At 40.7% G+C, this 15,478-nt stretch overlaps 1 protein-coding gene across 2 annotated transcripts in view; it reads left to right on the top strand.

Annotated features, from left to right (window-relative positions):
• The window catches only part of SOX5 (SRY-box transcription factor 5), an 880,866-nt gene that overhangs the window by 410,574 nt on the left and 454,814 nt on the right, over positions 1-15,478 (top strand). The gene's annotated exons all lie outside the window — the stretch shown is intronic.

Below are 15,478 nucleotides of genomic sequence, written 5' to 3'. Positions count from 1 at the left end.
AAGGAATCCATTGGGTCATTGAGTCCAATCCCTTGCTATTGCAAGTAACTTAGTCAAGTAATCTTGTTCATAAGTAAGGCTATGATTTAGTCATGGGTATTTTTACTAAAAGTCATGGATAGGTCACAGGCAATAAACAAAAAGTCACAGCCTGGGACCTGTCCATGACTTTTACTAAAAATACCAGTGATTTAAATCTTAGGTACTGGGGTGGGGGGGGCGCTACAGGTACCTGCCACTGCTGGGGGGCACTCCGGAGCCCCACCACTGCTCTGGGCCGGAGGTAGCCCTGAGGCCCCGCTGCTCCAGGTGGGGGTGGGCAGCACCCTGCGGCCGTCCCGCTGCTGCTCCAGGACAACTTGGACCAGCTGCCTGGGCTACCCAAGCAGTGGTCGGTGCCCAGCTGCTCGGGTGGCCCTGGCGTCAGCCACACCAGCCACTGCGGAAGTCATGGAGGTCCCAGAATGTCACAGAATCCGTGATTTCCATGACCTCTGTGAAAGACTCGCAGCCTTATTCGTAAGTTTATCAAGCTCCATCTTAATAAATAATTCAAGATTCCAGTGAAGGGCCAGATTCTCAGATGGTGTAAATTATCAAAGCTTCAGTAACCTCAGTGGAGCTATGCATTTTACATCAGTTGAGAATCTAGGCCCATGTTTTTTTAAAGTTAGTTTCCCACGTTATTAATGACACCGCTGTGACAGGAACCCCAGGGTGCAGCTTGGGAATGTGGGACTGCTGTGCCCCCCTTAATTCTCTCCAGCCTTGGCTGTATCTCACATTGCTTTGCTAGTGACAAGCAGCAAACCCCTCCAGGTGCTGTTATCACTCAGCACAAATGGATGTGGAGCCCCACATCCAGCTAGATTGCATGAATGCTCCCAGAGCCACTCATGAATCACACAGAAAAGGGCACCAGCAAAATCCCCCCTGCTCCCAGCACTGTACCTCAGAACATACCATTTTGCACTGCACAAGACGAGCGGGACAGATTTATTAATTGGTTCACCACTTCATGAATGGAAAGTGGATATACACCAGCCTTTGCAAACCTGAGCAGATTTACCAAAGACTTCAGGCAAACTCACTGGTAAAGATAAACATTCATACAAATTTATTGAATATAAAGATAGACTTTAAGTGATTATAAGTGATAGGCAAAAAGTCAGAGTTAGTTACCAAAAGAAAAGAAAATATAAGTATGCAGTCTAAACTCTCAACCCTTTTAGACTAGGTAACATTTAGATTAAGCAGTTTTTCTCACCCTCACCATTGTGGATATTGCAGTTCATAGTACACAGGTTTCACCCTTGAAACCTGGACCAGTCTCCTCTGTTGGAGTCTTAAGTCTTCTCAATGTCCTTGTTGCTTGCAGCATAGGTAAGGGAGAAAGGTGAAGCATGGGCCCTCTGTGTTCTGCTTTATACCCTCAGTCCCATCCTCCTGGAGAACACAAGTCCAGGCATGTCTGAGGGCATTGCTGAGTCACCAGGCAAGGTTGAGCAATTCCCCTGCTTTGGCCTTACGCAGGTGAGTCATTGAATTGTAGTTTCCTTGCTGAACAATGGCTGTTGATGGGTTGTTTGACACCCTACCCGGGCGTTGGTTACTTTCCTTGCTGTTGTCTCCGGGGAGCTAATATCTGGCTGATTCCCCAATGTACAGCATGTTTTACTGACAACTATACAACAGAATTCTCATAACTTCATCTGCATTAATGATATACATATTTAGATAGAACAGTGACTTTCAGCGGATCATAACCTTTCCTCTGATATCTCACATGGCATGCTTTATACACAGTATCACAATTATATACAGATGAGGAATATGGGGGTTACAAGATTCTCCCCCAAGCTATAGTATGTCACAACCATATATACGTTTTCAGTCTTTTGCAAACTTTAAATTAATTAAAATATAAAGCATTTAAAAACTGAATTTTAGTTTTTACCTTTGAAGTTTATTTGTTTCCTTTTATCTTACAGAGAGGTCAGTTTAATTCTTTTGTGTAGTGAATTGCTAGTTGTCATACACAAGCTCAGTGCTGTTGTATTTGGGTCTCCAACACTGTTTCAAAGACTAAAAATATTTTCACATAAATTTCAGAAAATCACTGGAAACGTTATATCAGGTTTATATATCAAGTTTATATCAGGTTTTGTAAAAGCCACTTCCCTCCCCCACCTGAAATCTAATTTACTTGCTAGCATCTTGTTTAAAGTTACAACATCTGGAATACTAACTCTTCATTAGCTCAGGATTCAGAAGAATTCTGTACCCAGCTCAGTTTCATTCCTGGCCAAAAGAAAACTGTGAATCATCTCCAAACCAAATTTTTTATATCACAACTTAATTTCTTGCCATTTCCCTCCATCTCCACCCCCATTTCTCTTTCTCTCACCCCCCATTGCTCTTAAATGTGTCTATTACCCTTAGGCTTTGACCTTGGGCAGGCAGTGAGCACAAAGTCATGTTATTTAGAGTGAAGTAACACCAGTAGTCAGGAAGGAACAATGTAGTTCAGGCCAGATAAAATAAATCTCGCATTTCCTGTCAAGAAACTGGGCCAAAAGCAATGATGAGAGACAGAGGGGGAAACCGCGTAGCTCAAACCAGAGACACATAGGATAGACAAAACCACAACCCTCTCCTGAAAACAGAAAACAAAAACAAAGCCACTGGAGTGACAGGGAATACACACATGCTACAACACAAACAGAAAGTATGCACAACATGTGGGAGGTGGGTGGAAAGCCAGCCTCCAAAACCATAACGTGCAGTATAGAGGGTCTGTGAATCCACTACTTACCACAGTGAACAATAACTCTCACAGGCTACATGTGGGAGTAGGTGCTAATCAATGTGACTAATGTATTCACAATGTGGCCCTAAAAGGCAAAGAACATATAACAAGATCAGTAATCCTTAGCAGTCTAAATGACAAGTTTTTTGTGGGAAGAGATATTGGAGTATCTGGTGTATAGCATGATTGCAAATCTCCTGAAAAACTGGAGATTGCAGGAGGGTGAGGGGGGATTCCCTGTGATGCTCCCATGTGGGTTGGTATTGGATTGTGTTCAACTTTGGAGAGTGAATCGGAGGTGAAGCATCAGGTATAATAATAATAATACTTACACACACACAGAGCTTTTCATCTTCAAAGCACTCTACAAATATTAATTAATTTGGTTGTTTTTCCTTCTTCTTAGAAGAGTTAGGAAAATAGTGTTTAAAGAACAACTGTGGATATGATTTATTTAGACATTCATAACGCTTTGTATAAAGTCCTTCACATTAGGCTCTTAACAAAACTGAGTTCCCCTGGGTACAAGGTAAAGTCCTGCTGTGGATTGAAAACTGGTTAAGAGATAAGACACAAAGAAACAAAAATAGAACTAAATGGCCAATTTTCATAACTGGGTACCTCATGGATTCAGTACCAGGAATGGTATAGTTCAAATTAGTGCTGGACAACATGTTAGAGAGGCAACATTTTCTAACATCAAACATATATTGTGTTAGTTTAGTGAAGAAAAGTGAGATTTGTGAGGAGCTCCTGAAAAATTTGCTCCTCACCCCCATTTTCAGGAGTGGAAGTGCAATGTTTCCTCTGAGTCAGGGTCCTTTGTGGCTATGAAGGGTGTGACATTTTCTCAGAGTGCCCAAGACTGAGAGTCACTTTGTTATCCTCTGCCTCCAGTGAGAAGACGACTTGCATGTGCTTAACTGGGTGTAGGCTCCTTGACAACATAAAACAATCTCCTTATTATTTTGCCTGTCAGGTTAGAAAGAAGTGCACCCCAATCCCTGAACCCCCTTGAAGCATTTCCTTGTAACAGCTAGCCTCTGACACTGGACACTGACAAAATTACCAGGTTCGCTATCCCCAAGGGGACAGCATACATGTACGTTTGCTTGATTCACCTGAGTGTCAGCTCCTATATCATATCACAGCACTCTGATATAATTATACTGAGTACAATCATAAGTTTATTATCAAAAGCTAAGATTTAAGAGATAGTGAGTAAGTATAATGAAAACAGAAATGGTTACATATAAAACAAAATCATAAAATGCAAACCACACGTATCAATTGTTACCTTTCCTATACAATAAAGTAGATTTGCCCCCAATGGTTCAGTCTTTTGCAAGCTAGCTGGTTTCAGACAAACCATGTTCATGAAGCATCCGTCTCAGCTAGTGGGTTAACATAGGGATCCCAGCCATGTTGATTGGAAACACTGGGAAATTGCTTTAGGTGAGATTAACTACTTTAGACAAGACTTTAGCCTGTTAAAGTTAAGTTTGGACTCTAGGAAGCGTGTTATACTTGTTGTTTTATATGTAACCATTTCTGTTTCCATTATTATCCTTACTTGGTATCTCTTAAATCTTAATCTTTGATAATAAACTTATGATTATTTTCACTATAAATATATCTCAGGCTGCGATATTACATAAGTGTTGATCCTCGGTTGACTCAAACAAGTTAGCGTATACACGGTCCCCATGGGAATAGCAAACCTATTTTTTCTCTGACTGTCCAGTGGTGAAAGGCTGGACACTGCAGGGAGCATGCTGAGATTCAGTGGTTGAGGTGTGCCTGTCATTCAGAGGTCTGTGGTGGCCTAGCAGGTAGTGTTTGTGTGGCCCATAGGTGGTTGGTTTCAGGGAGCTGAGCTACAGCAGGCACCAACAACACTGCTTCATGCTAAGAGCAGGTAGTGGTGAGAAATCTGACATCCCTGAGTATTCTTAGGGAGTGTCCCAGAGGGAGAGGGCAGGATTTGGCCTTAGTTCTCCCCTCCCAGGAGATAATGCTAGGCATCAACTAGGGCAAGAGTTCTGAAACTGGGGGTCATGACCCCTCAGGGGGTTATAAGGGGGTCACAAACTGTCTGCTTTGTGGGGCTGACATTCCTGAGCCACCATTAAATTAAATTTCCCCCCCATTTTTAATGTATAAGAGTGGGTCACAGTCAGAGGCTTGTGGTATGAAAGAGGTCACCAATACAAAAAGTTTGAAACCACTGAATTAAGGGAAGACATCTGTTTGGGGTACAGCTCTGTGTATGTGTGGGAGGCAGGTTTAAGGACAATGAAAACCCTACAAAGATTATGTGAGGTCATCTAAAGAAAGTGATGTGTTTGGAGAAAGAGTAATTTCATCCAGAAATGAGGTTGGATCAATAGCACCTGAGTTTGATAATCACTGAACTGAATATTCTGAAGAGAAGCTTCCCTAAGTTTACACAATACTCCAGTCCTAGAATTTTCCAGCAGGGTATCTCAAGTCACAAAGTACTCAACCAATTAACCATTGAGTTGGAAGAATCACAATTCCAGAACAAACTCTGATCACAGCTTCCAGGCATAACCATTTCTTGCTTCCTCTGAAAGCTGTCTTTGCCATATGAACCCTTTCACGGATCTTATGTACACCACAGGTAGAATGACTTAATCTAGGATTGTCTTTATGCACTGGTCAAGTTCAGGATAATTATTATATTACATCTGCCTAATTTTCTGGGTGGCTTTACTTATATATAATATAACATGTCACCTTCCATCTCAAACTGGGGGTGTGGGACTGCTGGCGCTACAGTGGCTTCCTTTCTCACTGCATAGGCACTGTATTTCATCATGGGTGAAATGCATCTTGTACAGTATGTATGGATTTTGTAATTCTGTAAAGGTCTTTGTAAAATGTGATTATATAAATAACAGTATTGGTACTCTGCAATGTGAATACAGTAATAGGATTTTTGAACATCATGCTTGAGGATCCTTTAGATAAGGGCTTAAAAAACTAAGTTTAGAAAAAAAGTGAGAATTAGCCATAATTAGAGTGAGGCCTAAGCAGAGATGTTTGCATCCAGGCTGAGGTCTGTTTCCCAAAGTTTGTTTCCAAAGCGCTTGGATCCTTTGTTTTTATTTGGGCCCATTCTAGCCAAAACTTGAACTGAACCCAAACTATAACTCTTTTGAAGCAGAAAATATTACGCTAACTTGGTGTGCGTGAATGTGTGCGCTTGTACATAGGCATATCTGATGAATGAATTATGTTTTCTGAACTTTAAAATTTCAAAGTACTAGAAAAATGTGAGAAAAACTAGTTTTCTGCTATGTCCAACCTGCATGAACCAGGAAGGATGCTGGAGATCTCACAACTCAAAACAAGTTTTTCTATCCAATTTAGAGATTAGAGAAGACTGGAAAGACTATGGATAAGCTTCCTAAACCGGGATGCCTAACCGAACCTCCACACCTTTTGTAGATTAGTTCATCTTCAGGTTGAGCTCTTCTTGCCACATGCATAGAAGTTCCCCATAGCAAAGCCTTTGCATTCATTTACGATCAAATAAAAGACAAAATTCTGGTCTTAGATTGCACATGCAACTCCTGTTAAAATGTTTAACCCCTAGAATACAGGTATTTTCCAAATTGCTGCCCAAAGAAATGCTTAAGTAGTAGCATCTGTTAGTGTATGTATACATGCATGAGTGTGTATGTATAAATAAACAAATATACATTTTTCTGTAGTGTGCCTTTGTGTGTGAGAGAATATATTTATAAAGAAAAAGCATTCAGAAATATTCATTTCAGGAGGCACCTGTAGCATCCAATATATGTAGGTTGCCTAACAACAATAAAGATTGTTATGACCTTTTTTGAGAAGCACTAATACCTCCAATGTCTGCAGCAAATTTTTAAAATTCAGCAGGAATAATGCTAGGGAAATGCCTGTGCTTTGTCCCATGATATTCCATAAACGTTTGGTTGAAATGGATAGTAGTTATAGTCACCATTTCCCTTTTGCCATTTGTGTTGCTCTGGAAAGTTTTGGCAGTGTGACAGAAAAAAAATTGAACAAGAACATCCTAAAGAGCTGGGACCATACAGCCAGCAGCAGTAAACACTGCACGAGGAACATCTGGGGTCTGCCAGAGCAATGGTGGCAGAGGGGAAGTACCTCAGACAGAGGGGAGAGCTGGCCAGGCTCCTCCCAACCACCTCTCTGGACCCCGCACATAGCCCGTTTCTCACCCCTCCCACCCCCAGCTCCTCCAACTCATGGGATGGGAAGGAGAGGAGAGAGAAAACTGGGCTCCCTTGGCCACCAACCACACCCAGCACAAGTCCCCAGCTCCTATCCCCCACCCCAGTGAAAACCGTCTTCTTCTGCTACCTGCTAATGCAGTTAGTCCTATAACTCCAGTGATAGAAATCCATACTAAAGTTTCAGGAGTCAAACCCTGTGGGTGATGCATGATGTGGAGGGCACTTAGTTGTACATTATAGAATTTGTTTTTGCTTTTTTCAAAAAAAAGAAAAAACACACACCACTTACATAAACTCTAGGAAATTACATTCAAAAATCTACTTTAAAGAAAGATGCAAAGTCAAGCACTCACAAAAAAGTTAAGAAATTCCAGATTTAAGGTCCAACCTTAATTTGGTCCTGTGGCACATATGTATTATGATGCAGTTTTTAATTACATGATCACATACTATTTTTTCCACAGGACTTCTGCCTCCTTCAGTGCACAGGATGGCCACACAAGGTGGCAGAGTTATGGGCAACCTTAATTCTAGCATTTTCAAATGCTTGCCACCTAAATAACTTTCTTTTAACATATTTTGTATATATATTGTAATCATACTGATTTCAGAGTGGACCTACTGAGCCAAATTGATCTCTTGTGCAAATTCTATGAAGTCAATGGTGTTTTACCGGAAGTGAATTTATCCCATTTGATCTTGTGAAATATATATTACAAAATCAATATTAAGCATCCTGGATGCTCTTTGAAATAGATTGTAGGCATTAAAAATGTGTAAAGCTCGTACTAAATAACAGTGTCCTATTCTTTATTATTTATTGTGGTTAATAAATAAACCACTAGCTTCCCCATAGTTGGTTCCTGGGATCCTGGTGGATATCTGTATTAATGATTTAGGAGGCTATCACCAATAAATCTTTTTCTCTTTACATATTTGCCAAAAAGTACAGAGTTTTTGAATAAATGACTACTGTTCAATTAGTTCTTTTTAAATTACCTTTTGAATTGGTGAGCTTTAATTTATCAGTTGTGAAATTCTTTAGCAAAACACAAAAAGGTACAAAACATAGGCAAAGATTCCACTTGCTGACTCTCTGCATTTGCTGGGAGGCACCACTTCATCTGGATAGATGAGTGATTCATGAAGGTTGCGAAAACTCAGAATTTCCATGCCGCAGTGCTGTTTTGTAGGATTTTCTGACTTTTGTATTTATCATTAAAGGCAACATGACACAATGCCAAAGAAAATATATAACCTTCCTAATGTACTTTCCTGATCATAAATGGGGTTGGATATCCTGTACTGAAATATCAGGTTAGATCCTTTGTAGACTATGAAGACTACTCAGAATAGAACACTTCTGGAGTGCATTAAATCGGTGTTAATTGAGAAACACATATGCCAATGACATTTTAAGCTATGCTAAATAAAACCAAACCTTTAGCAGGTCCCTATCACACAGAGATTCTGAGACTTCACTGAATCTGCTGCTGTCATCATTTTTTTTCAACTGTGCATATGTTGCTTGCAATGATATATGGTAACTCCTGATGCAAATACCACTCATGCTGTTACAGCTAAAAGGCCCAGAAATAGCATACAAACATAATGCCTCTTTTTCCCTCTTTCATCTTATAAAAACCTATGACCAACAGCATGCATTTGGTTCACTTTCCCTGCTATTTTTACATGGTCTGACTTTACCCACTGCAGCAAATTATGTTTTAATGAAGAAAATCACAGTTTCTGGAATTTATAAGAGACTGATCCTGCAAGATTCTAAAGATCACTGAAGCTGCTCAGTACAGTATCTCACACAAGGGACTTGGACTTTGCAGAATTAGGACCAAAGGACCTGATCCAGTGCCCATTACTCTAAACAAAAAGGCTTCCATGACATCAGTGGACATTGGATCAGGCTCAAATGCATTGTGCATACATGTGCTTTATCTTGTCCTTTAGTTACATAAAGGCATTTGAAAAACGCAAAGCAAAATTGGGGTTGAAGTCCCAGTTGTGTCAATACACTCAAGCAATGTGGCAATATTTAGTTGCATAATTTGATTTGTTACAGAAAATAAAAGGGCAACCTGGGGTTACCAAGGCCTGAGCTCAGCAAGACCAGTCACATATTGTAGGTCTGTGGTGAAATCCTCTGGTGTGTGTCACCAGGAATTGCTGTAGGGTACCAGAAATCCTGATAATATCGGGACCAGCCCAATATTAGAGGTTTTGTCTGATACATGCAATTATACACCTCCTCCCCCCCAAAAAGTGTCGTGATTTTACACACTTGCTATTTGGTGACCATAAATTGCTACGATGCGCCACTTGTCAAATTAATTTGCAGGCTTGTTTGTTACAGCAATTGTCTCTTGCAAAGAGCTGTGGCAAGACCACAAGGAGGACTTATGAAGAGCCTAGAACTATTAAGCTTGCATGCCATAGCCACTGGGAAATCCCACTGGCTATTAAAGTGATGATGAAACCTATGGGGCCATTGCTATTCAATATTTGCATGGAACTGGACTGAAAGGGAGGTTTATTTGGTGTTATAGTTCGTGCAACTTTTTTCTTTAGGACCTTTTAAAAAATATATAATGAAACAAGTACATTTAAAGCTAAATAGGTGCTGTTTTGTACACTTGAGCACATTCAGGAGGAGGCGGCAGGATTTTGTGATTAAGTCACTGCCTTGGGACTCAGGAGATCTGGGTCCGTTCCTGGCTCTGCCACAGACTTCCTATGTGACCTTGGACAAGTCGTTTGATCTCTCTCTGCCTCATTTCCTCTCAGATCCTTTGTCTATTTCAAGTGTAAGCTCTTTGGGACAGTGTTTTATTGTGTGTATGTACCATTGTTGCCAGCCCCAAGCTTTTAAAAATCATGATTCTGGCCCCACCCAAAATAATGAGTTTTGCTTAGATCATGAGATTTTTATTAAAAGAAATATGTTTTGGGGTCTGGGTTATTTTCATTTTTGGTTTGGGTTTTAATTTGCACTTGAATTTTTGAGGCTTTGGGATTTGCCATTTCAATTTTATCTCTGCAGCCATGATGGTTAGAAACTTGCTTTTTTTTTTTTTTTTTTTTTAACTGAAAGCTGAAATTCTCATGTAACCACATAACACCAGGAGCCTGAGAGGGTTCAGAAAAAGACTAAATATCATGAGACTTGTGATAAAACCATGAGAGTTTGCAAAACTGATGTGCAATGCCTCACTCAACAGGACCTAGATTTTGGTTGAGGCCTCTAGGGGTTTAATAATAATTCTGTGGCTCAGTGTTACAAAGATCTCCCCAAGTCTCCATTGTCACTGCAGGGGAACTCAGATTGCTGGAACAGGCATAATGGTAGCCGGCTGTGAATTTTAAAAGGAGGAGGGGAGAAGCTGGAAACTTTAAAAAAAAATCTCTAATGAATTTAGATTTTTAAAGGGATTTTTCAGCCTTATTTCTTTAAAACAAAATGATCTATGTTTGTGTGTATTGTATGCACACCCATACATTATAATATATATCTAGCCTGGTCTTGGAAGAAGCTTCACGTTGCCAGAACCCCTGGGGTAGAATCCTGGCCCCATTGAAGTCAATGGAAATATCACTACTGCTTATAGTGGGATCAGGATTTCACCCTGGTCCATTTGGAACTCCATTGAAGTCAACTGAGCTGCATGTTGGCACAGGAGGCCTGTCGGTGCAGTCTATTGCAGGATTGGAGCCTCTGTCTCTACATCCTTAATGAATGAAAACAAACTGTTTGATAGAAATTGTCCCTTTCTAAATGCTCTTATCCTTGGTTCTAAATGATCAATAGCTTCTCACGCTGGGAGTATATTTTTCAGCTCTTCCGTATTTTCCCATCAGCGTTTGTTAACTCTAGTACAGCACTTTGTTTATCTGAGTTCACTGATTCAGGGCATTTAAAACATTTATGTATCCATTTATAGGCTTTTGTATGGAAGGAGTCACGGTAGCCTCTGAACACCTCTCCAATATTAGTGAATGTATCCTCAAAGAAACTGTATTAAGAAGGAAGCTTCATTATCCCACTTTTGCAGCTAGGGAGTTAAATAGCTTATTCAGGAAGTCTGTGGCCGAGCTGGGAACGGATCCCAGGCTCCCAACTACCGTTGTAGTGCCTTAGCTGTTGACCATGTTTCTTTCTTCTTATGTGGCTTCTCCCTGCCTTCTAACAAAAAAGGCTCTTTACATCATGTGCTTCTGCATCTTCTGGAGTGGCTATAAGCTTTGCAGGTTTAGGTATTAGCCAGTTTTAGTCAAACAGTGTGTTTCACTTGAAATCTGCATATTGGATTTAGTTGTATTTTACTTAATTGTAATTTTGCTTGTTGTAATTTTCCTTGCTCTCACTTTAATGCTGCTCCTATATTTGAAGAATCCAAAGACCTACATCAACAGAAGGAGTTGGTTCTTTATTTCCATCATAGACAGCACCATTTACTCATGATGGCTAATTGATAATTAGCATACAATTGATAATCAGTGTGAGCTCGTTGGTTAAAATCCCAGTGTGATTATTACCCACAAGTGGGGGATTCCTTTTAGATTAAAATCGAAAGTACAATGTATAAGTTTTAACAGTACTAAATAAAATATTAGCATCTATCTATTTATTTTAATTGTCCTAAGCAGATGCTGAAATAGTTTGAGGAGGAAGGTCAGTGGGAGTTCAAAACGATAGAAAAAGGGTCTAGAGGTGTGTGTGTGTGTGTGTGTGTTTCTCGAGCTAACTGATGAGGCTTCCTGGCACAGCCCTTCGATTTAAAGAGACAACCTCCTCTGTTTGGAGGATGGGAATGCCATTCTTGTGAAACAGTGAAGAGTTGTTTAAAAGAGGTGACTTTTTATGGCATTTCCAATGGTAATGTGCATTGCAAATATCTAAAGCGGTTCTGCTGAACTTATCAGAGATAAGTATGGAATGTGTGGAGGAGGTTGGAGGCTATGTGTTTAACTGGAACATCTGTATGTATTGTTTAAAAAAAAATCTTTCTTTTCCCAGGGAGGGCTGGGTTTTGTGTGTGTGTGTCTTTTATGTATACAACATAATGCAACAAAATAGTTTGACTAATTTGTACTGTTTATTTCAAATATATTTTCATACACTGGTTAGAGAATGAATTTCCCCCTCGGGAAGTGTAACATTAAGGATTAGATTCTGAGTGTAATGTTAGATTACTTATTTCTGCATTTTAGAAATGCCAATGCAACCAGAAAGGATCAGCCTGATTTACAGCTGTACCACCCGCTCATAAAGGGACCATTAGGCAGCCGGAAGTCCCTGGCGGGGTTACGAACCAGACAGTCTATATGAAGGAAGGTCAATGGGTGATCTTACTGTTTACTGAATCTGTAAATAGCTAATTATTCAGCTCCCCAAAGGAGTAAAACATTGCACAGGATGTAAATCCCCAGCAATTCAATGCTATCTAATATTGTACCAGTTCTAGACCCAAGTAACACATCTGCCCTATGCAATAACGTACAGAGAAGCTCTCTGCACTTTAAAACCTTTTAGGGTCATCATACAATACCGTAGAACCATTAAGTAGCCCTCACGTGCCAAAAACGGTTTAACAGGCGCCGCGTTGGGCGCTTAATTGCATCAATAATTATTCACGCATTAGCACCAGCTCCTCCTTAAAGTGCGTACAACGGTGACTCGTTAAGTTATTACCAGCACTCATTACTAATAAAAAATTCGCTTTGTGCAAAGTTTATATATATATATGTGTATATATAAACTTTGCACAAAGCTAATTATATATATTTATATATATATATATATATATATACGCACAGAAAAAACGTCATCGGTTTTGCAATATTTTCGGCTTACTTAATATTTTTGTAGCTAACATGTTTGTGTGTGGCGAGAGATTTGTTCATAATATAGGCAGTTAAGTAGGAGGCCAGCAAATCTGCAAGGGCACGAGGCAATTTAAAAAAAAACCGTTTATGTATTTTTATTGAGGGGGGGTCAAATAGCTGGCTGTCTTTATGCGCGTGTATGTATGTATGTATGCCTCATCCCTTTCTGTATCCCAAGCAAGAAAGACGCTTGTTGTACTTTCGTTAATAAAGCATTAGCCTATATGCCGCCGTATGTTAAATGCCTCATCGTGCACTTTGTTTCTTTAACCGCCGATCACTTACAGGAAGCGTGTACAGTATATGTGCCTGGAGGGAGAGCAATTGTTATACAACTCCTTAATCCGAGCCATGATTAAAACCCCCTTTGTTCCTCCCTCCCTGCATTACTCCAGCCTATCATCTGCTCAGATAAATCTTTTGGCAAGTAGCTGCGTATGTATTTTAAAATAACAAACCCTTTAAAAATCATTGTTCTGTTTTTGGAATGTAAAGATTTTCCTTTTATGCACTTCAAAATGTAGGGTACTGTTCAAAAGTGGTAGGAGGGTCACGCCTTTTGTGTGCGTGTGTGAGAATAAGGTATAATTGTGTGAAATATGATGTATGCAGATATCACTGCCGTAGTAATTATCGAGAGTATTTGTTTAGTGGGAACATACTTTCTAGTGGGGGACTGGGCCGGTGGCAATCATGTTGTGACACAGCTGAGAGAAATGACAAAGAATATGTGAAGTCTCACACGGGGAAATGTTGTGTTAGGCTGAGACTGTCTCCGAGTGGGAATTGTGAAGGTGAGGGCCGCGGCGATTTGTGAGACATGTAAAACAGGATCGTGCTTAGATCTTCAGCGGGCGCCGGGGTTTCTCCTTCTGTTTCATGCGGAGACCAACCCTTAATATGGTCCTTGTTGAAACTTAAAACAGCTCCATTAGTAGTTTGATTGAGGAGGGGAGAAGAGACCAAGAGTAAACAAAAATGTGCCGTCTAGGGATGGGTTTAATTGCACACAATACATCTTGCTTCTGTGCAGCTTATTCTAATCTCTCCAAATGGCAACACACACACACACACACAATTAGATCTGCTCAAGCAGATAAAACTGTTATGTGTATAATATTGCCTGGCAAGGGGGGAGAAATGGACATCTGTTTAACAATTCTCTATTGTAGTAAGCGCGTAGAAACACTGTTGCCTGCCTGTCGTGTTCAATCAAAATGAATAAACTGCTGATTAAAAAAAAAATCGGGCGGAAGAGAGCCTGAAAGTATTTGCTTACACTTTGGGTTTTAATTTCGGCAGCGTGATGATGGGGGAGAATCCCAGGGGCAGGAGGAGGTTTCGGTAACAGTGAAGGGAAAATTTGGGGGGTTGTTTTTCTTTTTCTTTTTTTTTTCCCTTCCTTGGGACTGCCCGGGAGAGCTGAATAGCAGTCGGAACTAATTGTAGCTCGCTCAGGAAAGTCTTCATTAGCACTTGCCACTCATCTGGTTGCCAGATGTGCCGAAGAGGAGGGGGAGAAGAGGGTATTGTGGAGAATGGGCTACATACATACTTAAACCTAATAATCTGTCTTTTGTTTTCGGGGCTATTGTGTTGGGGGAGGGAGGGGAAATCCTGGCTCCTCTTTGATGCAGTCAGTTCCTATTGCGTGAATGGATTTCCTTGTCTTCCAACCCGCACCAAGGGAGGGGGGAGAGAGGGGAGCATAGTCAACTAGCAAGAGATTATTATTTTAAGCGCTATGTCCGTGACCTACTATCCCATTGAATACATCTGAAAGTATCTGCCTTATCGAACTAGTAAAGCTCCACCTTTCTCGTGACTTTAAATTGAAGTTCTGTGAGCTTGTGGGCTCGCTACGTATCAGCTGGGCAGATCAAGCAGAAAAACTGTCTCCTTGTTTCACATTCACTTTGCCAGTGACACGTGGCCGTGAAGAGACGAGCTGGGTTTGCCAGGAGGACGAGAAGAACTTTGGAGTGTAGTTTATGTCCCACTCTGCCTCTCGGTGGGCTTTGCAGCTCCAGCGCTTTGCTCTTGCGCCACGTTTCTACATTCTAGGCTTGCTGCTCACGCAGGAGACTTTCATGGAAACCAGAATTGATTTTTCATGCAGACAGGTATTACCAGCTGCTGCTCTTAGAATCAGACAACCTTCCTCCTCCCGAACTTGTAATATTATTTCGTACTGAAGGGTTACCAAGAACCAAATTCAGTGCTAATCTCCAAGGAACACTCAGCACTCACATCAAAACTTCTCCCTCCAGCCCCCTGAAGGAGTAAAATCATGAAGTGTGGGCTTCTCTTGCTAAGTTAGTCTGTGAATGGACACCCTGCCTGCTTCGTTCTGATGGAGTATGCTGGCCATCTAATGATGGGGGAACCTCAGCCCGTTCAAAACTTAATGATTTAGATAATTCTCCAAACCCTGTCTAAATAACCTGAACCTATTGACTCTGGCCTAAAAATACAAGGGCATGTATACACACACTTGATTTCCACAAGATTT

The sequence above is a fragment of the Gopherus evgoodei genome, chromosome 1 (assembly GCF_007399415.2).
Source record: "Gopherus evgoodei ecotype Sinaloan lineage chromosome 1, rGopEvg1_v1.p, whole genome shotgun sequence".
Taxonomy (NCBI): Eukaryota; Metazoa; Chordata; order Testudines; family Testudinidae; genus Gopherus; species Gopherus evgoodei.
This window is presented reverse-complemented; position numbering and strand designations above follow the sequence as displayed.